The sequence below is a fragment of the Eurosta solidaginis genome, chromosome 1, assembly GCF_040869045.1.
Source record: "Eurosta solidaginis isolate ZX-2024a chromosome 1, ASM4086904v1, whole genome shotgun sequence".
NCBI lineage: Eukaryota > Metazoa > Arthropoda > Insecta > Diptera > Tephritidae > Eurosta > Eurosta solidaginis.
In genome coordinates this window covers 262,767,511-262,794,366 of record NC_090319.1, presented here as the reverse complement: position 1 = coordinate 262,794,366, position 26,856 = coordinate 262,767,511, and the positions used below count along the sequence as shown (strand labels likewise).

Below are 26,856 nucleotides of genomic sequence, written 5' to 3'. Positions count from 1 at the left end.
ACCCGTAAACGTATTGGTGGAACTTGTCGCAGCCGAAAACAATAGCGAAAAGTTCTTTTTCTATTTGTGCATAATTAATCTGAGAGCTAGTCAAAGAGGCTGAGGAGAACGCAATCGGGTTTTCCTCATGAAAAATAGCAGCACCGACTGCAAATTTAGAGGCGTCTACAGATAACCTCAGCTGTTTGCGGGTATCAAAATACGTCAGCACCGGTGCTCTTGCAATTTCATTTTTTAGATTAATGAATTCCCTTTCATGAGCACCATTCCAATGCCACTGTATATCTTTTTTCAGTAATTCACGTAAGTTTTTATTTTTGGCTGACATATTTTCTATAAAAGCCCCTAGATAGTTAATCGTGTCCAGGAATCTCTGTAACTCAGGCACTGAACGTGGTGCTGGTAACTCTGTTATGGCTTTAATTTTTTCTGAGTCTAGGTTAATTCCCAGCTCATTAAAAATATGCCCTATGGACTTAATTTCGCGTCTATAAAAATGTGATTTTGTTATGTTTTGGTATAATAACTTTTATTAAACTTCAAACCTACGTTTTGAGCCCTTTCCAGTATTTTCTTCAATGTTCTGTCATGTTCCGCGATGTTAGATGAATGTATCAAAAAGTCATCCATGTAAATTTTTAACCCTTCAATGTCACAAAATAATTTTACCATTTCGGCATGAAATATTTCTGGCGCTGCATTGATACCAAAGGGTAAGCGTAAAAACCGATACCTGCCGAATGGTGTATTAAATGTACATAGCTTGGAGGAGTGTTCGTCCAATTTCATCATCCAAAACCCTGAATTCGCATCCAGTGTACTAAAAACTTTAGACCCGCCTAATTTAGATTCACATTCATCAATATTCGGAAACGCAAAACGTGGTCGCAAAATTGCTTTATTCAAATTTCGTGGATCTAGACATAAGCGGAAATTGCCATTAAGTTTTGTAACTAACACAATTGAGCTCACCCACTCGGTTGGTTCTTTAACAGGTATAATAACTTTTAAATCCAACATTCTAATTAGTTCATTTTGTAAAGGCTCATACAGTGTAAATGGAATTTTCCTAGGAGGATCTGTTACTGGTTCCACCTCCGGATTGATTTTTAAATGACATTCATCCTTAAGTAGCCCTAAACCCTCAAACACATTTGAATATTCTTCGAACTTTTTATTTAAGCACTTTACCATATTGACCTGTTTCACTAAATCCATCAAAATGGCGCTTTGTAGACCTATAATATTATTGCAATTCATATTTATAATATAGAATTCAAGTGAATATACTTTCTGTTTAAAAAATAATTGTATATTGCACATGCCTACAGTTGGCAATTTTTCGCCACTAACGCCCCGATTCTAGTGTGGTAACAACATTCTTCACCATGGTAACGAAGCCATGTGGCAACTTTTACACTCTTTTGGTATTCTACCCGCGAAAGTAGCCGGATAATTTTTTACCCACAAAAGTAGGTGGTTACATCGAAATAACCACACAACAGCTGTTGCTTAAAAAACGAAAAAACTGAAAAATTAAGAATTGTAACGCAAATAAGTAAAGATAATAGTAAAAAAGTGTTGCCACTTGCTATACATATTTGTTTACATTATGTACTTTCACAGAATAAATTACAATATACCTATGTAGAAACTTATCATGCATAATATGCATATACATACACATCGTCGCGTTTGTTCGTTAAGTATCTATAAGTGAGACACTTTCGGTAAAGCGAACACGGTTGCCACACCATGTTTTCATTTGGGACCAAAATTCATCGAAAAAAAGGACCAAATATTTGTTTTATATTATTAGTATAAAATACAAAAGTTCAGGATGTTTCCATATAAAATTTTACTAAACATAGTGACGAATTTCCTTTAATATAAGCTGAACAAACAAATATATGCGCATGCAACCAAAAATGGTACTAAATTTTGACATAGGATAAGTATATGTCTTCCACCAACCAAACGTTGTGAACCTAGTTTTGGTCACAAAGCTCTTGGTTCTAGCATTATGTTGTTGATTGTAATGAAATACAATGTATAGTGCAGTTAGGTTTTAGTAAGAAACGGTTCAAAATTTGCGTTCTGGTGTTGCCGAACTATGTATGTGGAAAACTCAGTAAATCAGAAATGAAACTAGGCGATTTTGTTAGTCTATTTTTATAGATGCTTACTTTTTCCCTTAACGTTTACAATTCATATCAGAGCATAGATTCAGTAAGTGTGAGTTTTTTTATATGGGGGCTAACGAAAAAGTGGCGAATTTTTGGGCAATATTGTGAATTTTTACCTGAGTGAAAAAGAGAGAAAAGTGCCAATCGAGGCTACTGCCTAAAATTGAAGAAAAGGGACCAGCGGACAAAATGGGGTTGGAAGGGACCATTTTTGGTCCAAATGGACCAAAGTGGCAACCGTGAAAACGAAGAAAACTACCTTTCAAAGTTCTCCACAGACACTGGTGAGTTTTTCGGTGATGGCAGCGTTACCACTTGGGCCAGAATCGCGAATAAAACAACTGGTAACGATTTTCGGTTACATAATGTTCTGGGTACTATTTTACCGGTAACGCTAAGAATCGGGCCGTGAAAGTTAATATTTTGGTTTTGACATGTTTTTTTTAAATTGTTTAGCTTCAATGTATTACTTATACATACTTAATGACATGACATTCGCTTGTGCTCCTGTATCTATCTGACAAATAATCTTGCTGCTGCCAATTCGCACGGTGATGTTCCACTCCCTATCTGACTGACGTGGTTTTAGTTTTTTCATGACGCCCACAAAAAGTTCCTCGCTCTCGTCTTCATTTTCATCTTTCTGTAAATTTTTTATGTATTTCTTCCGTTGTTGTTTGTTATGACAATAATTGGCGAAGTGGTTGGGCTTACCGCAAGCATGACATTTGACACCTGCAGCTGGACATTTGTTTTTATGAAACTGTCAACACTTCGTACATTTCATTGTTGTTTGCTCCTTCTTAGAGGGCTTTCTGCACTTGCCGTTTGAACGCGTCATTGCCGCAATGGTGCTCACTTCGAGTTTTCAATGACGTTTTTGTGAGCTGTGGCTAATTCAATGGATTTTGCTATGTCGAGTGCTTTTTGCAAGCGTATGTCACCTTCGCTCAGAAGACTCTCCTTTATTATTGAAAATTTGTGTGACAGGCCACATATGAAAATGTCCCGGACAAGGTCGTCACGGAGACTGCCAAATTCGCACGTCGAACTTAAATTGTTTAAAACAGCCACATATTCATTTATGGATTCGCCTGTAAGTTGACCACGTGTGAAAAATTTGGGGCGCTCTATCGCTATGTTGGCTTTTGGTACAAAATAGCCCTCGAATTTTTTAATCAACTCACTGTATTCGACCGTGTCCACATCTTCATTAAATGAGTTGAATATCTGTAGGGACTCTGCCCCGAGATGGTGTATTAATAAATCAACTTTTCGCGCGTTTGGTTGGTCCTCCAAATTTGACGCGCGTAAAAAACTGAATTGAATTTGAATTGAGTAGACCAATTTTTCCACTCTACTGCCAAATTACTTGCCGCCAAATTTATTGGCCCAATGGTTGAAGCAAAAGTCATTGCTGGCTTTTGTGAATTTGCCACCAATTCTTCTTTTCCGTTTGCCATTTTTAATTTAGTTATTATTAATTAAATGGTTCGAAAACCTGACACCATATTATAACTACGTGTTGACTTCAAGCTCGTGCTTTATTTAATGATTAGTCATTGTACATAGAGATGTGTTTTCTAATGCATAACTGAACTAGGGTTGCCTAGTTCACTTATGCATGTACAAGTTATGTTGTTATAAATAGTATGGGTATGTATATACAACATTGTCTTACTCAGAAGAGATGATGACCAAAATGTTTGGGTTTCCAAATAGGCCCGGGGGGGGGGGGAGGGGGTGTACCGTCGGCAGAACCGACCTTGTAAATTTACCCCCATCGACCCAAAGGGAGTCCCTAAGATGTATGTATTTATATTGGCTCGGGCCACAAGCGTTGGGACAGGTTTCCTTCTTACCCGAGAAGACTGCTCGTGCATTACCTTTCCTGTGAGTAATAAGGAGTGTAGATTCCGTCTTACTCACAGGAAATGGAGGTAAATCGGTAGGGCGTCCGATAGGCAGGGGGGCGTACGCGTCGGTGGAACCGATCTTGAAACGCTCCCCCCTGACCATGACAAATCATCTTATTCATATTTGGCTATGAACATAATTCCCAGATACTCGCATTGCCGCGCATAGCGCGACACGAGTGAAAATTCTCAACCATTGTGTGTTTACCATCGCTGGCTTGCCTTGGGCTTGCGCGATGATTGTTGGGCCGGTATGTATGTATATGTATGTCGGTATGTGTGGATGGTTATCAGAATGCATTGTGTTTGCGCGGTAGGCCAGTAATATGCAGTAGGTACATATTGTCACGGATATTAGCATCACTAAGCTATACCATCACTAAGGCGATGCTAAGGCCATGCCAAGCAGTATTTACGTCAATAATCAAATCATGTATACACATATATAAGGCAGCCGAAAGAGATGTCACACACAGATGCATTTACTTATACGCCTATGTATGCGCGAGAGACTGTAAACTACAAACATTCACATCAATAATTCAATCATTATGTATCTACATAAACGAATAAATAATTGCGTCTACACATATGTACGTATACGAGCAGCGGAGCGGCAATGTACAAACACATGCATATATCTTATCTGAGTTGTCACAAGAGAGAGCAATAATTTGTGCACGTAGTTGTGGCTGGCGATTTTGTAGCCGAAACAACTAGTAAGTTCTGGAAATCGAAGAGCCTAGAAGTATGCAGCGTAAACTATAAAAGCGGGGAAAGCGAGTAAGAAGTAATTCAGTTTGAGTTGAGCAATCAATGAGTTATTGATTAAGCACGCGATCTGGCGGCCAATAGTAGAGTTTAATTTGAGTTATCAATCAGTTTGGTTATTAAGCCAGCGAGTAGCAAAGTATAAGTGTTATTGTGAAGTACTTTAATAAAGGTCATTTTTCCATTATTCAATATTGGAGTTATTTATTCAACAGTTTAGTGATTCGAACTTAGCAGAGGATTGCAAATAAGAGGATTTGCAAGTAAATTCGTTACAATATAATATTAGGATGGGCATTAAATGAGAATAGATATTGTGGCGTAGTATTTGCTACGTTACAAAGTTCTGAAATAGCTAAATAAAAATTTCAAAATTTTCTTGCAGACTTCTCGAACTTTCGAAATTTTTCGAAAACGACCGACAAGGCGACAGCAGTTTTGATTATACCTTGTAAATCTTTTCAAAGCCTTTTCTCCCGGGAGTGGGATTCGTGTTATGAAAACATGATGAGAGTGAAATTTATAAAAAATGTGACACAAACGTCACAGGTTGAAAATACAGTTCGTTTGTAATTTCGCTGTGAATTGTTCGAGCAAAATTGCTTTGAATGAGATGTGTGCCTTATGGATATCTATATGTATTCGAAAAAAAGCTAATAACAAAATATATATGCGAGCTGGAATCATGAAATGGCCCTATTGTGCGAAAACAATTTTTCGATAAAAACGCGTTTAAAGTGTTCGTGATCCTCTGAAGTTTCTTTCCGGAAAGTGGATCAGGAACCCATCTATTTGATCAAATTGTTTTTCACTATTCGATTTGTTTGAAAATCGGTTCATAGGAAGCCCTTTTTATCATAAGCCACTAATAACTGAAGGTCCAGTTCTGTCTGGAAGATGCTATGGCAGTGGACATAATTTAAAAAATAAAAATTCGATTAAGTCGGAAATGTATGTATGCTGAATTTAATGTAAACAAATTAATATTAAAATTTTTAAATTTAAATTGAATTTTTTTGACTTTGTAGACTATCTTTTTCCAGTTCTTTTATTATCTTATTGTAATTAATAATTTGCATGCATTTAAAAACTATTTTTGAATGCCAAAGAAGTAAAATTTCTCACGCACTCGCCCATTTTTCGCTCTTTTAACATAAAAAATTTAATAATATGATTGATAAAATTTGCTAAAAATTGGCACTGCCATTTTTGTGCTCGCAGCTGAACTTAGATAAACAAATAAATGGTGAACTTGCGAAATCCGCAAAGTTTATTTATTTAGTGGTAGCTCTATTAAAAAACAATAAATAATTGTGGATACTAGCAAATCTCGGGAAAGTAGGTGGGAGGTGGATTTTTTTAAAGCAATGCGGCCGCATATGCTTTGCCAAATAAATAAGGTTGCTTAGTTTACATAGCTTTTAAGTGTTATCTAATATTTGTTAAATATGTTGGTAAATAAATATGTTCGTATGTACGCATGCATTATTTTATATATATGTACATTTGTGAGGTGGGTTTTGTCGAAGGCTGAGGTAAGCTCAGGCGCTGTAGGGTCAGGCGAAGGTCCCACTAACCTCTACCAATTAATAACACATTTAGTTGTTGTTTTTGTTCCGAACACGCACACACACACGATGCGGCTTTGAATTTCGATGCCGACAGCCTTTTATGCCAGAGAGAAAGAGAGGGAGAGAGATGCCACGGATAATAGCGCAGGAGCGACGGAAGCGGGTCTCGAAAATGACGGTACGGGTCGCTATTCTTAGGGAATGGTGGTGATGATCCTCAAATAGTATCTTACCCCCAGAGAAATCTTCCTCGGTTTGGTTCAAGCGGGTTAGCTCCTATAGCTAACGATTGACTGCGGCGGGCAGGAAGGGCGCGATTTGACCTAGGTGAAGTATGCAGTAAGTGATGGCGTTTGCCATTACATACTTGGCAGCGTATAAAGTTGTTAAGAATTGAGCTCATCAATAACTCCTCGTTATAATAGCGAATGAAAAATGCATGTCAGATAGTCAGTACCACGCGTGCTGAGTATGTTTGGTTGTTCACTGTTGGTACTTGACATACCATGTGCGGGTGGTTGTTCGCTGTGCAAGGCGAACGTAGGGTATGTATATATTCAATGTTAGGGCTATGAGTAGGTTATTGTGATGTAGCATTTTGCTGCGTTACACATTTACTAGCATTTAATATTAATACCATGCAGCGCATTGATGCCTCAGTTCTGTTTATTTGCTCATATTTTCGAAACACATACATACAAATCTACATACTTTCATGAGTTATGGCAGACACGCTGTGCGAAAGCTTTCGAATTGACCGGATGGACACATCTTGCATTTTGCAAGTTCTCTTTGTCTGTCTATTAGCAGCATCTTTGCTCGTATAAACATACATCCGTATTTATAAAGTTGTCTGCCTTTTGTATGGCACTCAGGAAGCACTTCAATACAATTCATATTACTTTCATAACTTAGTGAATGCAATTTTTTCCACATTTTTATTTTTCATATTTCTGTTTTGCTTATATTTCTTGTATACGTGCGTAACAAATTTATACCTTTACTTGTTTAAATTAATTTTTTTTGCTTTCATTGAAATTCTGTTGTGCTATTATTAAGTACTCAGTCGTACTTAGTGAAGGGTAAGGCACTCAGATTAACATGTCAAGTATAGTACCTCCTTTCCGTTAGTATTATAAAATTATTATAAAACAAGTAAGGAAGGTTAAGTTCGGGTGTAACCGAACATTACATACTCAGTTGAGAGCTATAGTGACAACATAAGGGAAAATAACCATGTAGGAAAATGAACCGAGGGAAACCCTGGAATGTGTTTGTATGACATGTGTATCAAACGAAAGGCATTAAAGAGTATTTTATGAGGGAGTAGGCCATAGTACTATAGGTAGACGCCATTTAGGGATATAGCCATAAAGGTGGATCAGGGTTGACTCTAGAATGCGTTTGTACGATATGGGTATCAAATGAAAGGTGTTAATGAATATTTTAAAAGGGAGTAATCCTTAGTTCCATAGGTGAACGCCGTTTCGAGATATCGCCACAAAGGTGAACCAGGGGTGACCCTAGAATTTGTTTGTACAATATGGGCATCAAACGAATGGTGTTAATGAGTATTTTAAAAGCGAGTGGGCCTTAGTTCTATAGGTGGATGCCGTTTCGAAATATCGCCATAAAGGTGGACCAGGGGTGACTCTAGAATGAGTTTGTACGATATGGGTATCAAATTAAAGGTATTAATGAGAGTTTTAAACGGGAGTGGTAGTAGTTGTATATGTGAAGGCGTTTTGCAGATATCGACCAAAATGTAGACCAGGGTGACCCAGAACATCATCTGTTGGATACCGCTAATTTATTTATATATGTAATACCTGCCAAGATTTTAAGGACTTTTTATTTCGCCCTGCAGAACTTTTTCATTTTCTTCTACTTAATATGGTAGGTGTCACAACCATTTTATAAAGTTTTTTCTAAAGTTATATTTCGCGTCAATAAAACAATCCAATTACCTTACCATGTGTCATCCCTTTTTTCGTATTTGGTATAGAATTATGGCATTTTTTTAATTTTTCGTACTTTTCGATATCGAAAGAGTGGGCGTGGTCATAGTCGGATTTCGTTAATTTTTCATACCAAGATATAGTGAGTTCAAGTAAGCACGTGAACTAAGTTCATTAAAGATATGTCGATTTTTGCTCAAGTTATCGTGTTAACGGCCATGCGAAGGACAGACGGACGACTGTGTGTAAAAACTGGGCGTGGCATCAACCGATTTCGCCCATTTTCACAGAAAACAGTTAGAGTCATAAAATCTATGCCCCTACCAAATTTCAAAAGGATTGGTTAATTTTTGTTCGACTTATGGCGTTAAAAGTATCCTAGACAAATCAAATGAAAAGGGGCGGAGCCACGCCCATTTTGAAATTTTCTTTTATTTTTGTATTTTGTTGCACCATATCATTACTGGAGTTGAATGTTGACATAATTTACTTATATAATGTAAAGATTTTAAATTTTTTGTTAAAATTTTACTTAAAAAAATTTTTTTTTTTAAAAGTGGGCGTGGTCCTTATCCGATTTTGCTAATTTTTATTAAGCGTACATATAGTAATAGGAGTAACGTTCCTGCCAAATTTGATCATGATATCTTCAACGACTGCCAAATTACAGCTTGCAAAATTTTTAAATTACCTTCTTTTAAAAGTGGGCGGTGCCACGCCCGTTGTCCAAAGTTTTACTAGTTTTCTATTCTGCGGCATAAGTTCAACTAATCTACCAAGTTTCGTCGCTTTAGCTGTCTTCTGTAATGAATTATAGCACTTTTTCGGTTTTTCGAAATTTTCGATATCGAAAAAGTGGGCGTGGTTATAGTCCGATATCGTTCATTTTAATTGGCGATCTGAGATGAGTGCTCAGGAACCTACATACCAAATTTCATCAAGATACCTCAAAATTTACTCAAGTTATCGTGTTAACGGACGGACGGACGGACGGACATGGCTCAATCAAATTTTTTTTCGATCCTGATTATTTTAATATATGGAAGTCTATATCTATCTCGATTCCTTTATATATGTACAACCAACCGTTATCCAATCAAACTTAATATACTCTGTGAGCTCTGCTCAACTGAGTATAATCATAAAGTTTTAAGACGCGAAGTTAAACATTTGACTACAAATGATTTGTGTACATATATATGTTACGATATTTAAATTCAAAACCACAACACGGATAAAGTGTCAATAGATGTGGCACAAGTTAATCCGAATAAAGTGTTTAATATCTAAATATTTTGTTCTTAAACATAGAATCCTATAGCGAGAACAACTATGGAGCAATCACTCCCCAGGGGATTAGAGGGCTTTGAATATACCCGCGGCAGGTATACCTGTCGCAAGAGAAGACTAAACGATTCAGGGGGTTCTGTAGCACAGCCTTCATAGGGTTGCCACCGCAATATATATGTAGCTTCTCCAACCCAATTTTCAACCTTACCTACCGATCACTAATTCTATTTCTTAAGCATCCGAGGCTCTGGCGATCCCAAGATGCTCATGGAACTAGAGCGTGGAGGGCCGAATGGTCTGGTGCTTGTTACCGGAACATAACGGATCTATACCCGGCAAAGGACAATCAACATCGATAACACTCCCACTCGATAACACACCCCGTCTGTATCACTACAAAAACACCAAATATATGGAGCAATTACTTCATAAAAACACCGCGTTTTGTTTTCTTTATCGGAGCTGAAACACCCCTAATTCTAAAACACCATGTCATAAAATTGCTTTATAAGGAATTCAGCTGAAAATACACTAAGGTCAATCCAACTAACGTATGAATCCGAAGCCCACTACTAAGTAAAATTCCTTTTTTCATATAAGAATCTATGCTATTTATCGCATTCGCGCCTAGACAGCCATGTCACTATTGCCGGATATAAGATCGATACTGTGATGAACTTCGTTTATTCGGGAGCCAACTTTGACTGCGAAAACAATGTCAGCTTAGAAATCAAATGTAGAATAACTCTTTCCAACATGTGCTACTTTGGAATAAGTAGGAAATTGGGAGTAAAGAGCGCTCTTGTCAATAGAAAATAAGATGGCTCTTGGAATGTTCGAAAGAATACATCTCCGAAACATTTATGGTCCTCGCCGTGACAGCATCGCCGAGCATTGAATGAGGTTTAATGAAGAGATGTTTGAGATCTCCGCAGATACGGAGATAGCGCAGCGAATAAAAGCCCAAAGGCTGCCCTGGTTAGGTCTTGTTACGCAAATGGACGAGGACTCTTCGATCAAGGAAGTCTTTTAGTTGACACCGCAGTTTGGAAACACGAAAAGGTTGAGTACTCCACTGAGTTGGGAGAGGCAGGTGGCGGTAGGCTTGATCTCCATTGGTGCTTCCAATTGGAATCAGTTATTGCGAAACAGGATCAGTACGGAGGAAAGCACTCCTATTTGTTTATCGTTTTTGACTTGTTTTGTGTTTCACTACAGGTTAGCTCTGAAAAAAAAAAAAACCTGATACACATATCTCCGACGAAATTAAGGCCGCGATTTCGTCCAATTTGGGTTGTGTTTCCTTAAAATTCATGCTGAAACTTACAGCAACCGGACCAAAAGTTTTTTATTGTGACTCTTAACCGCAGCTGAAAGCAGATAATTATTTGTTAGCAAATTTACTACCGAAGGGCAACTCCGCTTAAAAGAAACGTTTTCTATTAAAAAAATTTTGTTTCTAAATATTTAGGTTTTATTTTACAGGGCTTTGAACCACCACACCAAGAACTTCCCATTATTATCGACTTAATAAACCAGAAAACGTAACTTAGTAGATGCTTGTTTGACAGATTTTCCATTTTAGTTTATTAAATTAAGTTTAGAGATAAACAGATTTCGTCATTGTGCCATCTGCAGGGTCATTTTTCGTTTGCTAGCTTTCCCCTACCATAAATATGACAAGTAATGGCGGACAACTTTTGCAGTATACATAAACTGTTTTTCAGTCATAAATAGGCTCTAAAAAAGCTGAGTGACTTTACTCGTTGCGTAGGAACTCACGCAGGTCATCCCTGCTTCGCCTTAACTTACGTAAAATAGCACCGACAAAGGAGATACGGTTTTCGTTTATCACCAACTCTCAAATCAGTGTAGGCCGATATTTTGGGCCAAATATGGCTGTCGATAAGAAACTTTCTGCGGAAATGAGAATAAAAGTCAGAGAAATGAGAGTGAAGTGGGAGTTGGAGTGAGAGTGGAAGTCTGAGTAGGAATGGGGTTGAGAGTGGCAGTGCTCTATCTCCACAATTTATTGAATATTTTTATGTCGAGATTCCATATATATATGAGTACACTGAGGTTGGAGAGGTAGAAAGAGTCGATGTGGGAGTGAGAGTGGGGTACTGGGAGTGGGAGTACTTTATCTCCCCTATTATTTGAAGCAGGTACACAATATTTGATAAAAAAGAAAAAAAATGCAGGGCGAAGAAGAAGAAATATGCAAGATTTAGTAGAATTGAAAGGAATAGAGAATGTTGTTGTTGTGTTAACAGTGCTTCGCCCCATTCAATGGGCACGACTATTCACAAATTGTCATCAAAGTCCTCTAACGGGAGTCCAAGGAAAGTGGCAGTTTCAGCTGGTGCGGACCATAGGGAGATTTTTGTAAAACCAAATACAACAAAAAGGCAGCTGATCTCCTCCGATGAGCTGTTTAATTTTATCCTTTTTTACTTATGTAAACATGTTCTATTCACGAAACCTAGTATTTAAACATACATACATAGTTACATATGTACCTACTTATTTATATGAACCACTTTAAAAGAAATTGAATTGTAGTTGTGATTAGCTGTTTTAGAGTAACTGGAAGGCAGACCTGTAAAGAAAAAGTACCAGTACAAGCACAAGTATCAGTACCTCAGTACTTCGAAAAATGAGTACAAGTATAAGTATCGAGGTACCGACCCAGTAGAGCATTTTTTTCTTTAGCAGGCATTGTTTATAGTCCTAGAAGGCAATCAGTCGCGGAATTTTCGTTTGAAAAGCTAGTACTAATGAAGGAAAACACAAAACTGCTTTAATATTGTTAGATGTTGTAGAGTTTGTACTTATTTGATATATTGTTTTACTCCTTGTTGCTTCCACTTACTCATATTTTGATTTTCAATATATGAATCAAACTGACATATTTTATCAGAAAAAGTACTTTCGTGTACTTGCAAGTATTTCGTAAGTGTATCTACTTGTACTTTCGGATTCGAAGTACAAGTACCGTAGTACTAATACTTTGTACTTAGATTTGAAGTACTTGAGTACTTGTATTTATTTGGTACTAGTACAAGTATGTACTCAGTACTTTACAGGTCTGCTGGAAGCTATATTATTTGTTTATGGTTTTATTTTTGTGTTGCGTAAATAAAAAAATAATGCTAAAATTGGGGGACGGGGGGGGGCGGGGAGGGGGGTTGGTGTATATTTCTTGAATTTTTAAAGTGTCCAGGTTTTCCCCAGGGGGACCTGGCAGCCCTAGTATACTACCTTCACTTTTATGTATGCCTGTTTGTTACTCTCTAGGCTAGGTCCGCTAAGGAGAGTTAGAGCCATCTAGCGGCAATTATTGAAGACTCGCAGCAGTGGTTAAATAATTAGCTACACAACGAGCTGTCCTTAATAGCGGAGACGCGAACCTCTGTGCTACGGTGCTATGAAAATCAAATATCTAAATGGATTTAGATACTAAAGCTGCAGACAGTGGTGCTTTATCGGTAACCGTATCGGTAACCTTATAACAGCTGATTCGACCAACCTTATGAGAATCAATGCAATCGATTATTGGTGCCGCTAAGGTCGTAACCATATCGCAGCCAACCAATTGGTTTTTGGTTTACCGTGAGGTGAGGGTAATAAAAATGAGACGAAAATTTATTGCAAGTAAACTCACTTTTTGATGTTGTTGTCCTTGTGTTGCTTTTTCCTTGTGTTGACTTCAAAGCATACGTGCGTAAATTACAGTTTCGCCTCACTGCCTGTTCGCCTTAAGCACTGACTTTTATAACGCTCTATTTCGATAGCGATAAAAATGTTATCAAGATGTGTTGACGCTAGCACCACCTTGGCTAGTAAATACTTCTGTTTGTGTGTTCTTGTTTACTTCTTCATTTATAGCCTTTACAACAGATTTTATTCAGTTTATTACGTTAGCCAATTGCTGATGATTGTCTGATGTTTGTAATTACATTAATCAAGATGAAACACTTTGTGCACACATTAATACGCATACACATATAAGATAACACACGCACAAATAGCTTTTGCCAAAATGATTTGTTAGTTGCCTTTTTTCGTTATTGAGGATTAATTGTAAATTCGCGTTAAACAAAATGAAAGTTATTTTGCATGCAAAGAAATTAGCTCGGCTCAGACTAAGTGTTGAAATAAATTTGGTTTGCTTTTTAGCTTTTTATTTTTGTACTTTTACCCACCAAATGATGACTATGGAAATGCAGACAACAGTGCCCAATTGCAGTTATACACGCAAACTGACACGGCAAGACACTCACTCATTTTAAGCCATTAGAAAGAAGCTTTGAGCAACAGCAAACAGCACTTCACACCATTTAACCTTGACAATCGTTCGTCGACATTCGCCCTTCTATTTTTATTGAGGAATTACAAATATGCTTTTATTTTCTTTAATTATAACGCAAGCGTGTGCTAACTTTAAATATTTTATCAAGTAACCTCTGAGTTTATGGGATATATAAATTTATTGCTAGCTGTAAATTTCTAGATTTATCTGCTTTGATAATATTTGTCTTAGAAGCTGAAGCTCCAAAATTGATGTAGCTTTACAAGGTTTTTATTTATAGTGATCGGCACTCATCAAAAAAGCTCGTCCTCATGACATGTGCTTCAATTAAAAAAGTAATATGGAAAGAATTTAAGTACCTACTATTTGAATACTAAAAATTTATGAATTTATGGTAATAAATATTTTGTTCTTATGACTTGTACTTTATCAGTCTTCAATACCTGAATCCTTCTATCTTATTTTTAAGCACGTTTTTTTATTAAACCGACCAATCACATGCAAACATTTCCGTACCATCTGAAAACACGAGCACCGGTGCGTATACGTAACATTTTCAGGAAGAGGATATATTCGTTTGTATTTTAACGGACGCGGGGCAACCGAAAAGTGACAATGGCCTTACCACAGTAAGGAGCGCTGCTGTGGGGAAGGGTTTTTACCCTATATTTATGTTTCAACGGAACGGTATAATACAAAGAGTTGGGCAGCGTTGGGTTGAAGGCGACAAGCCGGCTTTCAAGATACAGAAAGGACCTAACCTTAGGCAGACCAGTGACAAAGACAAGTCAAGTGGATCTAAAGCTGGTTGATAGATTGACCCCAATAGCACCTAACTCGAAAGATGTAAATCAGAAAGGTGGTTGTTTGCCACCAACGGACTTGGTTCCCGCGAGTATAAGTGATGAGGCGAGGGAGTCACTGAAAGTTCGAGATGGCTTAATACTCAAGATGATTCTGGAAGAACAATGTACACCGCTTCTAACCTCTGATTCGGTGGTTGGTGTAAAGAGGATAGCGTGCGAAAACATAGCGGGCTTGCGTTGGCTAGAAGAGGTTGTTCCAAACCTCCAAGGGCAAGGCGCGAGCGCATGGATTGAGGTGGTGGGTAGAGCGCAGATCCCCACGATACGAAAAGCCAAGGTATGGATACCATGCGTAATGAAGTCAGTGGATACGCTGCTCCTTCTGCAGAGTCAGAACCCAAATAAACCGGAACTGGATAATAAGGTTCTTAATGTGTATCGATAATGGTATATTAATTTTATCCAATTTTCGTTCAGCATGCCTAGTTGGGTTGATTAAGTCATGTTCGTCCGCCCGCATGTTGGTCTCTTTGAACGCTAACTAGTCCCTAAACGATGAAGCCTTGATGAAGTTTGCTAAGCGGCAATATTTGACATCCGATTAGACATTTGTGAAAACTGATCGGATAGCATGTATCGGAAGTGTGACATAAGGTCAACCGCCATAACATCAATTGACCTTGTGACCAATTCAAGCGGCCACAAAGTCCCGAATTTACACTTTTATTTCACTCTGAATCTGCCATTGATATTATAATATGATATGCTACTTTGTCGATAATTGGGCACATGTCAATTAGTAATAATTTGTTCACTGACCGAGGCAATGGGTCAGCTTAATACTTTTTCCCGTTGCGATGTCTTGCTTTGTAAGAACTCCCCAGAAAATTTTGTAAGCACTTGTAAGCAATTGTGTAAGCACTGTATCGACTCGAGTTAAAGAAAACTTGCTTTTTCGATAGGGTTTTACAAAAGGGACATAAGTGAAGAGGCGTAAGTTCAACATTGCAGTTGAAGAAATGGACAAGGGGCTGAGTTGGTAAGTGCCGGATATCATATGAAGATGTCATCTTATCTTCTGGAAGTTAGTTTGCAACAATTTCTGAAACTGCCTTTTCAGCGTTTCATTATGTTATTTTATAGTACGCTCCAACGGCATTATGAGTGCAGTGTTTTGGCAGGACTGCAAAATTTTCCAAGGTACTTTTTAAGTCAGGCGACCAAACATGTGACTCGTATCACTTGAGCAGCCGGCCAATTGCACTTTCATATACAATTTCGAAGGCATGCGCCTTAAAAGTACAACTGTTGTCAAACACTAAGACGTAATTTCCGGTCCACCTATTGGATTCACAAAAGCACACACCAGGGAAACTATAAGTAACTGGGAAACAAAACAAATCAGACGTCATTGGATTGACTGCCCAGGGCAAAGGCAGGCCAAACTGTTTATACTCCCGGCAACGGAAGTATCAGCCAAAATGATTAATCTAAGCAGTACGAACTCTCACTGGGTACTATATGGGACACAGTGGTCTACGATATCACCTAAAGTAAGTTAAAACTCCGATACGCCAATTTGTCGTTTCTGTGAGCTGGAGGATGAAACGCCGCACAGTGGCGCTTCTGCCGTTAAAACATGGCAAAAATCAAAAAAATCATAAAAGCGTTCGCTAAATCTAATACATGATTCTAATAGAGAAATTTCCAGGGATCAAGAATATAGAACTGTTTTTTCACAGAAAATTACAGTTTACCAGATAGAGCCGCTCAAATTTGACCAATTTTCAACAGTGGGACAATTTGAAAATTTTCTTCTTTTTCGTTGTATTTAAAAAGGTTTTGTGACTAAATAAGGCCGCCGGTTGTCGTTTTCTTGTATAGCAATTAAAGATAATTTAATTTAGGATTGAAACAAAAAAAAAACATTTTTGGCGGATATACCTGTTTTTCGAAATGCCTATTTTTAGGCCCTTTTTAAAACTTTGATGAAAAAAAAAAAAAAAAAAGTTAAAATATGTGCTCCGTCAAATTAACAGTAGTTACCTGTGAAATATTCAGTTACCTAAATTCACAAAGTCTACCTGGGTCCAGCTGCAACTTCACTTTTTACATCAAATAAAGTTAAACAACCTTGGGCATAAATACGCGCCTGAGCAGGTATATATAATTCAGTACGATCGTAGGGTCGTTTTTGTTATTGGAACTTGTTAATAACATACATTTTTATACTCAGTTGAGCAGAGCTCACAGAGTATATTAACTTTGATTGGATAACGGTTGGTTGTACAGGTATAAAGGAATCGAGATAGATATAGACTTCCATATATCAAAATCATCAGTATCGAAAAAAATTCGATTGAGCCATGTCCATCCGTCCGTCCGTCCGTCTGTCCGTTAACAAGATAACTTGAGTAAATTTCGAGGTATCTTGATGAAATTTGGTACGTAGGTTCCTGGGCACTCATCTCAGATCGCTATTTAAAATTAACGGACAATAACCACGCCCACTTTTTCGATATCGAAAATTTCGAAAAATCGAAAAAGTGCGATAATCCATTATCAAATACGGATTAAGCGATGAAAATTGGTAGGTGAGTTGAACTTATGACGCAGAATAGAAAACTAGTAAAATTTTGGACAACGGGCCCACTTTTAAAAGAAGGTAATTTAGAAGTTTTGCAAGCTGTAATTTGGCAGTCGTTGAAGATATCATGATGAAATTTGGCAGGAACGTTACTCTTATTACTATATGTCTGCTTAATAAAAATTAGCAAAATCGGACAACGACCACGCCACTTTTTAAAAAAAATTTTTTTAAATTCAAATTTTAAGAGAAAAGTTAATATCTTTACAGTATATAAGTAAATTATGTCAACATTCAACTCCAGTAATGATATGTTGCAACAAAATACAAAAATAAAAGAAGATTTCAAAATGGGCGTGGCTCCGCCCTTTTTAATTTAATTTGTCTAGGATAATTTTAATGCCATAAGTCGAACAAAAATTTACCAATCCTTGTGAAATTTGGTAGAGGCTTAGATTCTAAGACGATAACTGTTTTCTGTGAAAAAGGGCGAAATCGGTTGAAGCCACGCCCAGTTTTTATACACAGTCGACCGTCTGTTCTTCCGCTCGGCCGTTAACACGATAACTTGAGCAAAAATCGATATATCTTTACTAAACTCAGTTCACGTACTTATCTGAACTCACCTTGTATTGGTGTAAAAATGGCCGAAATCCGACTGTGAACACGCCCACTTTTTCGATATCGAAAATTACGAAAAATGAAAAAAATGCCATAATTATATACCAAATACGAAAAAAGGGATGAAACATGATGATTGTATTGGTCTATTGACGCAAAATATAACTTTAGAAAAAAACTTGGTAAAATAGGTATGACACCTACAATATTTAGTAGAAGAAAATGAAAAAGTTTTGCAGGGCGAAATCAAAAGCCCTTGGAATCTTGGAAGGAATACCGTTCGTGGTATTACATATATAAATAAACTAGACAGATGATGTTTTGCATCACCCTGGTCCACATTTTGGTCGATATCTCGAAAACGCCTTCACATATACAACTAAGGCCCACTCCCTTTTAAAATACTCATTAACACCTTTCATTTGATACCCATATCGTACAAACAAATTCTAGAGTCACCCCTGGTCCACCTTTATGGCGCTATCTCGAAAAGGCGTCCATCTATAGAACTTAGGCCCACACCCTTTTAAAATACTCATTAATACCTTTCATTTGATACCCATATGGTACAAACAAATTCTACAGTCACCCCTGGTCCACCTTTATGGCGATATTTGGAAAAGGCTTCCATCTATAGAACTTAGGCCCACACCCTTTTAAAATACTCATTAATACCTTTCATTTGATACCCATATGGTACAAACAAATTCTATAGACACCCCTGGTCCACCTTTATGGCGCTATCTCGAAAAGGCGTCCACCTATAGAACTAAGGCCCACTCCCTTTTAAAATACTCATTACCGCCTTTCATTTGAAGGCCCACGCCCTTTTAAAATACTCATTAACACCTATCATTTGATACCCATATCGTACACACAAATTCTAGAGTCACCCCTGGTCCACTTTTATGGCGATATTTCGAAAAGGCGTCCATCTATAGAACTTAGGCCCACACCCTTTTAAAATACTCATTAATACCTTTCATTTGATACCCATATGGTACAAACAAATTCTATAGACACCACTGGTCCACCTTTATGGCGATATTTCGAAAAGGCTTCCATCTATAGAACTTAGGCCCACACCCTTTTAAAATACTCTTTAATGCCTTTCATTTGATACCCATATCGTACACACAAATTCTAAAGTCACCCCTGGTCCACCTTTATGGCGATATCTTGAAAAGGCGTGCACCTATAGAACTAATGCCCACGCCCTTTTAAAATACTTATTAACACCTATCATTTGATACCCATATCGTACAAACAAATTCTAGAGTCACCCCTGGTCCACCTTTATGGCGATATTTCGAAAAGGCTTCCATCTATAGAACTCAGGCCCCTTTTAAAATACTCTTTAATACCTTTCATTTGATACCCATATCGTACACACAAATTCTAGAGTCACCCCTGGTCCACCTTTATGGCGATGTCTTGAAAAGGCGTCCACCTATAGAACTAAGGCCCACGCCCTTTTAAAATACTCATTAACACCTATCATTTGATACCCATATCGTACAAACAAATTCTAGAGTCACCCCTGGTCCACCTTTATGGCGATATTTCGAAAAGGCTTCCATCTATAGAACTCAGGCCCCTTTTAAAATACTCTTTAATACCTTTCATTTGATACCCATATCGTACACACAAATTCTAGAGTCACCCCTGGTCCACCTTTATGGCGATGTCTTGAAAAGGCGTCCACCTATAGAACTAAGGCCCACGCCCTTTTAAAATACTCATTACCACCTTTCATTTGATACCCATATCGTACACACAAATTCTAAAGTCACCCCTGGTCCACCTTTATGGCGATATCTTGAAAAGGCGTGCACCTATAGAACTAAGGCCCACGCCCTTTTAAAATACTCATTAACACCTATTATTTGATACCCATATCGTACAAACAAATTCTAGAGTCACCCCTGGTCCACCTTTATGGCGATATTTCGAAAAGGCTTCCATCTATAGAACTCAGGCCCCTTTTAAAATACTCTTTAATACCTTTCATTTGATACCCATATCGTACAAACAAATTCTAGAGTCACCCCTGGTCCACCTTTATGGCGCTATCTCGAAAAGGCGTCCATCTATAGAACTTAGGCCCACACCCTTTTAAAATACTCATTAATACCTTTCATTTGATACCCATATGGTACAAACAAATTCTATAGTCACCCCTGGTCCACCTTTATGGCGATATTTGGAAAAGGCTTCCATCTATAGAACTTAGGCCCACACCCTTTTAAAATACTCATTAATACCTTTCATTTGATACCCATATCGTACAAAGAAATTCTAGAGTCACCCCTGGCCCACCTTTATGGCGCTATCTCGAAAAGGCGTCCACCTATAGAACTAAGGCCCACTCCCTTTTAAAATACTCATTACCACCTTTCATTTGAAGGCCCACGCACTTTTAAAATACTCATAAACACCTATCATTTGATACCCATATCGTACACACAAATTCTAGAGTCACCCCTGGTCCACCTTTATGGCGATATTTCGAAAAGGCGTCCATCTATAGAACTTAGGCCCACACGCTTTTAAAATACTCATTAATACCTTTCATTTGATACCCATATGGTACAAACAAATTTTATAGACACCCCTGGTCCACCTTTATGGCGATATTTCGAAAAGGCTTCCATCTATAGAACTTAGGCCCACACCCTTTTAAAATACTCTTTAATACCTTTCATTTGATACCCATATCGTACACACAAATTCTAGAGTCACCCCTGGTCCACCTTTATGGCGATATCTTGAAAAGGCGTGCACCTATAGAACTAAGGCCCACGCCCTTTTAATATACTCATTAACACCTATCATTTGATACCCATATCGTACAAACAAATTCTAGAGTCACCCCTGGTCCACCTTTATGGCGATATTTCGAAAAGGCTTCCATCTATAGAACTTAGGCACACTCCCTTTTAAAATTATCATTAACACATTTCATTTGATACCCATATTGTACAAACAAATTCTAGAGTCAGGCCTGGTCCACCTTTATGGCGATATCCCCAAATGGCGTCCATCTATAGAACTATGGCCCACTTCCTTTAAAATACTCTTTAATACCTTCCATTTGATACACATGTCATACAAACACATGCCAGGGTTACCCTAGGTTCTTTTTACAACATGGTGATTTTCCCTTAATTTTTCTCCACAGCTCTCAACTGAGTATGTAATGTTCGGTTACACCCGAACTTAGCCTTCCTTACTTGTTTTAGTTACGAATTGTAACCTGAAATTCATTTTAATAATTTGAGTAGGTATATAAAGCTATCCATCATACAATGCACATTATCATTCGTCTTTTGGAGATTAAGGAACTAAGTATTCTGTTTACTTAAATAAAGTGAATAGTATTTTTAAATATAGTTCACAGATTAATATATAGTCAGATATAGTCGAAGCCAATTCTAATATGTATCTAAAAAACTCGAAATTATTTTCGGTGTTTAAATCGACAAAGTCAAGACGGGACTTCGTTGAGGCTATTATGAGAGAATTAGCGAGTGAAAAAAGCATTAAAGAAAAGGAAGGCCTGGAAGAAAAAATTGGTTTACAATACATTATGATAGAAAGAAAATGGAAGGACGTCTATCGTAACAATTCAAAATTTCTAAGTAAGCATGAAAAGTGGCTAGCTGACAAAACTTTTTTGGTCGAAGAAACGCTTAGCATGTCAACTAATCCAACTAGAGGGAGACCAACAAAACCCAAAGAAGAGTGTTCTACCTACACAAGGAAAAGGAAGCTGTCTGATACCACAAAATCTATGGCCACGACTCATATTTCAGAAGCTAGAGGCTATTAAATATAAAAAAGACGAAGAAAACGTGAAGTCTCATATAACAGAAGCAGTTGCGGTAACAAGTCCAGTGCGACTGATGAGGATCAAAAACAGCTTTCCCACACCACCAAATGCGCTACCCAGGAAATACACTCCCGAAGAAGCTTTGGCGCTGTTTATAGATATCGGTTTAACGAAGAAAAAATATATTATATTGCGTAAGTCATTATTGCAACGTAATGCAGATATTTTACCTGGATACAAAAAAATTACTCGAACCAAGAAAGTAGCAGTTCCTCTAAGTCCCAAAATAACCGAATTATTAGCTGAAATTGAGCTACAAAACCTAACGGATCATACGTCTACACGACTCCTTCAAAGTTTTACTGAAGAAAAGTTGAAATCACTGCCAAAGGATCTACCATTGATAACTAAGTGGGACTGTGATGGATCATCAGGACAAAGCGCATATAAACAAAGAATAAATGTAGACGATGAAACAATTACAGATAGTAATATGTTTATGGCTTCTATTTTTCCATTACGACTTAAAGATGAAGCTTCAGAATATTGGAAAAATCCACGTCCGTCATCAACTATATTGTGCCGCCCGATATTATTTAAATACGAGAAGGAGTCTTGAAAATCCTGATTATTCAATAACTGACGAACTAAATTATGAGTATGGAATATCTCCTTTGCATGCTGGGATAAGATGTATGGAATTTGTTTTGAAGCTGGCTTATACACTACCACAACAAGGAGAAAAAAAATAATTCAGGATGCATTCTATAAAGAGATTGGCCTTAGAGTTGACTGTCCAAAGTATGGATACAGAAATACAAATGATGGTAACTTCTCAAGAAGAGTTTTTGAAAACGATGAAGTGACTGCTCGCATAAGAGGAGTTTATAGAGATATTGCGAAAAGATTGGGAGTAATTTTAAATATTTTTAACTGCCATGAACCAGTTAATGGACCAAAATTTGGAGAATATGCATCTAAAACTACAGAGTTGCTGCATAAAAAGTAACCTGAGAAGAAACTTACACCAACGGTACATAAAATTTTAGTATATGGAAAAGATTTAATAGAGTACCAGTGCTTACCATTAGGAGAATTGTCTGAAGAAGCTCAAGAATCTAAGAACAAGAACTACAAAAGATATAGATGTATGAACACCTGCAAAGTATCACGAGTTAGACAAAACGAAGACCTTTTCAACATGTTAGCTACCTCTTCTGATCCAGTTATATCATCTATGAGGTATGTAATAACACAAAAAGATCTTACAGATGCGTATAGCTCAGAAATGCTTCCAGTGACGATGACTATGTTAAGCCAAATAAGTTTCTCACTTCTTATCACAACAATGAAAAAGAGATTTACTAATCAATTTTGTTACTTTACTGAAAAATAAGATATCTATGCACAAGTTAATTTTTTATTTCAAAAAAAAAAAAAAGAATCAATTTAGTAATTTATAAATATATACTTTTCGTTATTGCATTTCTCCAAAGTTTATCAAATTTATTTTAAAGCTTAGGCATTTCGCCTTTAAACGAGTATTAAATTTTTATAGAAATCAACACGTCTATCGAGTTTGGTACAAATTGGTAAAGTGGTTACTAAGATCAAACTTTTTAGCATAAATCGGCAGTGCCACTCCCTTTTTCCAAAATTCGTTGGCTGTTTAATCTTTAGCTGAAATAAAATTTCATTGAACCACTTTCAATAACTTTTAGTTATTAATAAAATACATATTTGGCTTGTAAATTAAAAAAAAAAAAAACATGTAAAATTTTACGATGAATTTTGAAGCACCTACGTCTATCGATTTTGGTAGTTATTGATTACGTGACTACTTAGATACAACTTTTTATCATAAGTGGGCACCGCCACGCTATCTTATCAAAATCATTAGTTTATCTTTTTTAATGCTTAAGTACGTCATTATAAGACAAATCTCATTTTATTTTTTTTTTTTATTTTTTACTAAAAACATTTTGTTTTTGCATCTTTCTAAAAATTTCGACTTTGACGAATTTTTTTGAAGCACCCTGTATCTGTGACATTCTGAGCTTTCACACAAATAATTACCTTTCAGTTGCATTTTAAATTTTTAAAATATCTTCATTGGCTCAAAAGATATGATTTTTGCAAAGAAACAACTCAAAAGGCGCCACTGTGCGCCGGTTCACATTCTCTGTGAATGCGTCTCTCTGGCAAGGCAGAGACTCTCCCATCTAGGCGATGTGACTCTTAATCCCTATGTGATATGGAGTAAAAAGCATGAAGAGGTACTTAGATATATTAAAAGCCTCCATACGTAAATCGGCCGTCTTGTTTTAAACCATCTCGCTTCCCAAGGCGGCTGATTCTATGAACTGGAGCGACTCGGGATTTTTCCCGATCAAGGGCTGTCATTTCACTGTACCCCCATTTAATTTGTTGCGTCCTTTCAAAAAATTGTCATCATCCCAGCAGATCCTTGCGGCGGGACTGCGCCATATTGTCCTGCTCCGGGAGGACATCGAACTCAATCCGGGACCTGTACCTGACCAGGTCCAGAGAAATGGTTTTGCTGCATTTGCCGGAAAAGAATCTTTTTAGGATGGTCACATTCTTGTCAGTGTGTTATGTGAAAGGGATGGTTGCATCGGACAGGATGTTCTGGGCTAGACCCCAAAACCCGAAGTCATCGGAACTTTTATAAATTCTTGTGGCTCCTTGCTGTTTACGCACAATGGTGTCCCGTAGTCTGCGCCTTAGCGCCCCCACTACCTTTTAGCTATCCCGCTGCTCAGCAAGCCAAAACAAGTACCCGCTGCTGCTCGGACCCCATGGCGCCATCAGCTTATACGGCTGCTCCGACTCATACCTACAATCTCCGCAGTAGAGTCGGTAGCAATGCCGAGCATCAGCCCCACCCCCGTCTTCTTCTCCCCCTCTTTCCGGCACTATCACTCGAGTAGGTAAGAGAAACAGACTCTTAGATCCCTACCACCTCTTACCGTTTGCCAGTAGAGAATATATATGTTTGCGAAATCTGCCAAATGCAGCTCCTGCCTTGGACGATGCTACTTTCCTAGATGTTCTGGTCCCAGAGACGGCAAACCTCAGACGGGTTTCATCGCGCCATGCTGCCAGCCCGCAAACCCAACTACACCGGGTACCTAAATGCTTACCCAGGGACGTCCAGTTCCAGGGCCACAACAGCAGTTGCGTCCTGGCCTTCCTCAACTCAGCCATAGTCACCTATCACTTACCCCCGGACTGACAACGTCTCCCCCGCTGCACTTCAGAATTCTGCAGTTAAACTGTAATGCGTTAACTGGAAAGATCACGGAGATAGTTGATTTCATGAAGCGGCATAACATCCGCATTGCAGCGATCCGAGATACCAAATACACAGCTAGATCTGCACTGCAGACCTGCTCTGGACACAACGTCCACAGAAAAGATCGCGAGAGCGAAAATGGAGGCGGTCTAGCGTTTATCACCCACCACTCAGTGCAATATAATCTATTTGTTGCTGACATCGGCATTACGCTACCGACTATCTTACACCCTAAAATCTTGGGTGTGACATTCGATCAGGATCTGCATTTGTTGTCTTCTTATGTCCCCAGAACACCATCTACATAATGAGGCGAGAATACTCCCAACAGACATCTGATTGATGAAGCTGTACCTACCAGGGGCTTAAGGGGTAATCTCCGTAAGCATTATGAGGAATAACAGCAAAAATTTCATGCATTTCCCTACCGCCAAAGGAAATTTGAATCATGTCTTAAAGCAGCTATGTGCTATAAAACGGTGCAAATATTTATCACGCCGTAATGGGTTAAAAAAACATGATTTTTCCTTCACGCATCAATAACCTACTTTCCATAAAATATTTAAAAAATACGAAATTTGCAAAATTTTGCAAATGGACACCAGAAATTTAAGTTTTTTTGATCCCCTGAAAAGTTACTGAGAAATGAAATTATCATTTTACATATTTCTTTGTAAAAAATGGGTAACAAGGAAATAACTAGAAATCAATTGTTTATGTTATACCACATTTCAAAGGGATACAAAATTTCGAGAATTTTATATTAAAGTACCTAATCATGGATTTAGATAACTTCGTAATCTTTTTATATTTTGACACTTTGTTAAGCTTTTTGTTATATTTTCTTAAAAAAAGTATTTGTTAAATTAAAAAAATAGCTCAAACTGTTTGCGCTATAAATTTGTAGCGCACTGTACCTGTGTGAAAATTGTGTTAAATGAAATATTTATTTGCTCCACAAGCATATGCTAATAAACAATTCGCGCCATTAGTACGTCTTTTTAATTACTTGCCAAAATCCCAAAAGTTATAGGGTGCGAATTTTTTTTTTTTTAATTACTATTTTTATTCATTCATTTGAAACACACAGCTAATCGCTCATTTTTCAACAAATTTTATTTATTTTAGAATAATTTATAGCCAAACATTTTTTTCCAACACTGTTTATTAGTTTAACTCTTTAGAAATTTTGCTTGTTTTTTTCTTGTACAGCTCTACTAAATAAATAAATATTTATTTGCACTTTTACTGCACGCATTTACGCCGCAATTCTTTGTTATATACGAAAACTTTAAAATCTTTGCCACTGCTTCACACCTAACAACCGCAGCGCTTTAAGTTTCCCGTTGAACTGATTTGCCAGCATTAATTTTACGTTGCTGTTTGGTGTACAAAAATAACTGTGAAAGCATTGCATGCAATTGTTGTCATAGGCGACAGTGAAATTTGTTTGCTACTAAAAGAGTAGTAGAAATAGTAGTAAACTCAAGGAGGTATTAAATTAAAGTGAATTGGTTTGAGGATACAGTTTTTGCTTACACTCATAGATTTTGTTGTGGTGAATGCTCTCCCTTTTTTCTGCCTCTCTCTTTCCTTTTCAGCTCGCCTTTTACCATAACCTTTATATGCTAATATATTACACGTTGTAGCCGGATTTTGATTGAGTGTTGTTATTTGCTTAATTATTCAT

At 37.5% G+C, this 26,856-nt stretch overlaps 1 long non-coding RNA gene across 3 annotated transcripts in view; it reads right to left on the bottom strand.

Annotated features, from left to right (window-relative positions):
• LOC137237232 (uncharacterized) overlaps positions 1–26,623 on the bottom strand; it is an 85,184-nt gene extending 58,561 nt beyond the window's left edge. The window contains exons 1-3 of one of the 3 annotated variants that reach the window (XR_010948873.1): positions 26,084–26,623; positions 13,898–14,325; positions 13,357–13,634 (exon numbers count right to left, since the gene is read on the bottom strand). This is a non-coding gene — a long non-coding RNA (uncharacterized lncRNA). Of the gene's footprint in view, positions 1–13,356; positions 14,326–26,083 lie in introns of all 3 variants that reach the window. The other 2 variants (XR_010948872.1, XR_010948874.1) reach the window with 2 other exon arrangements.
• Between the last annotated feature and the right edge of the window lie 233 nt (positions 26,624–26,856).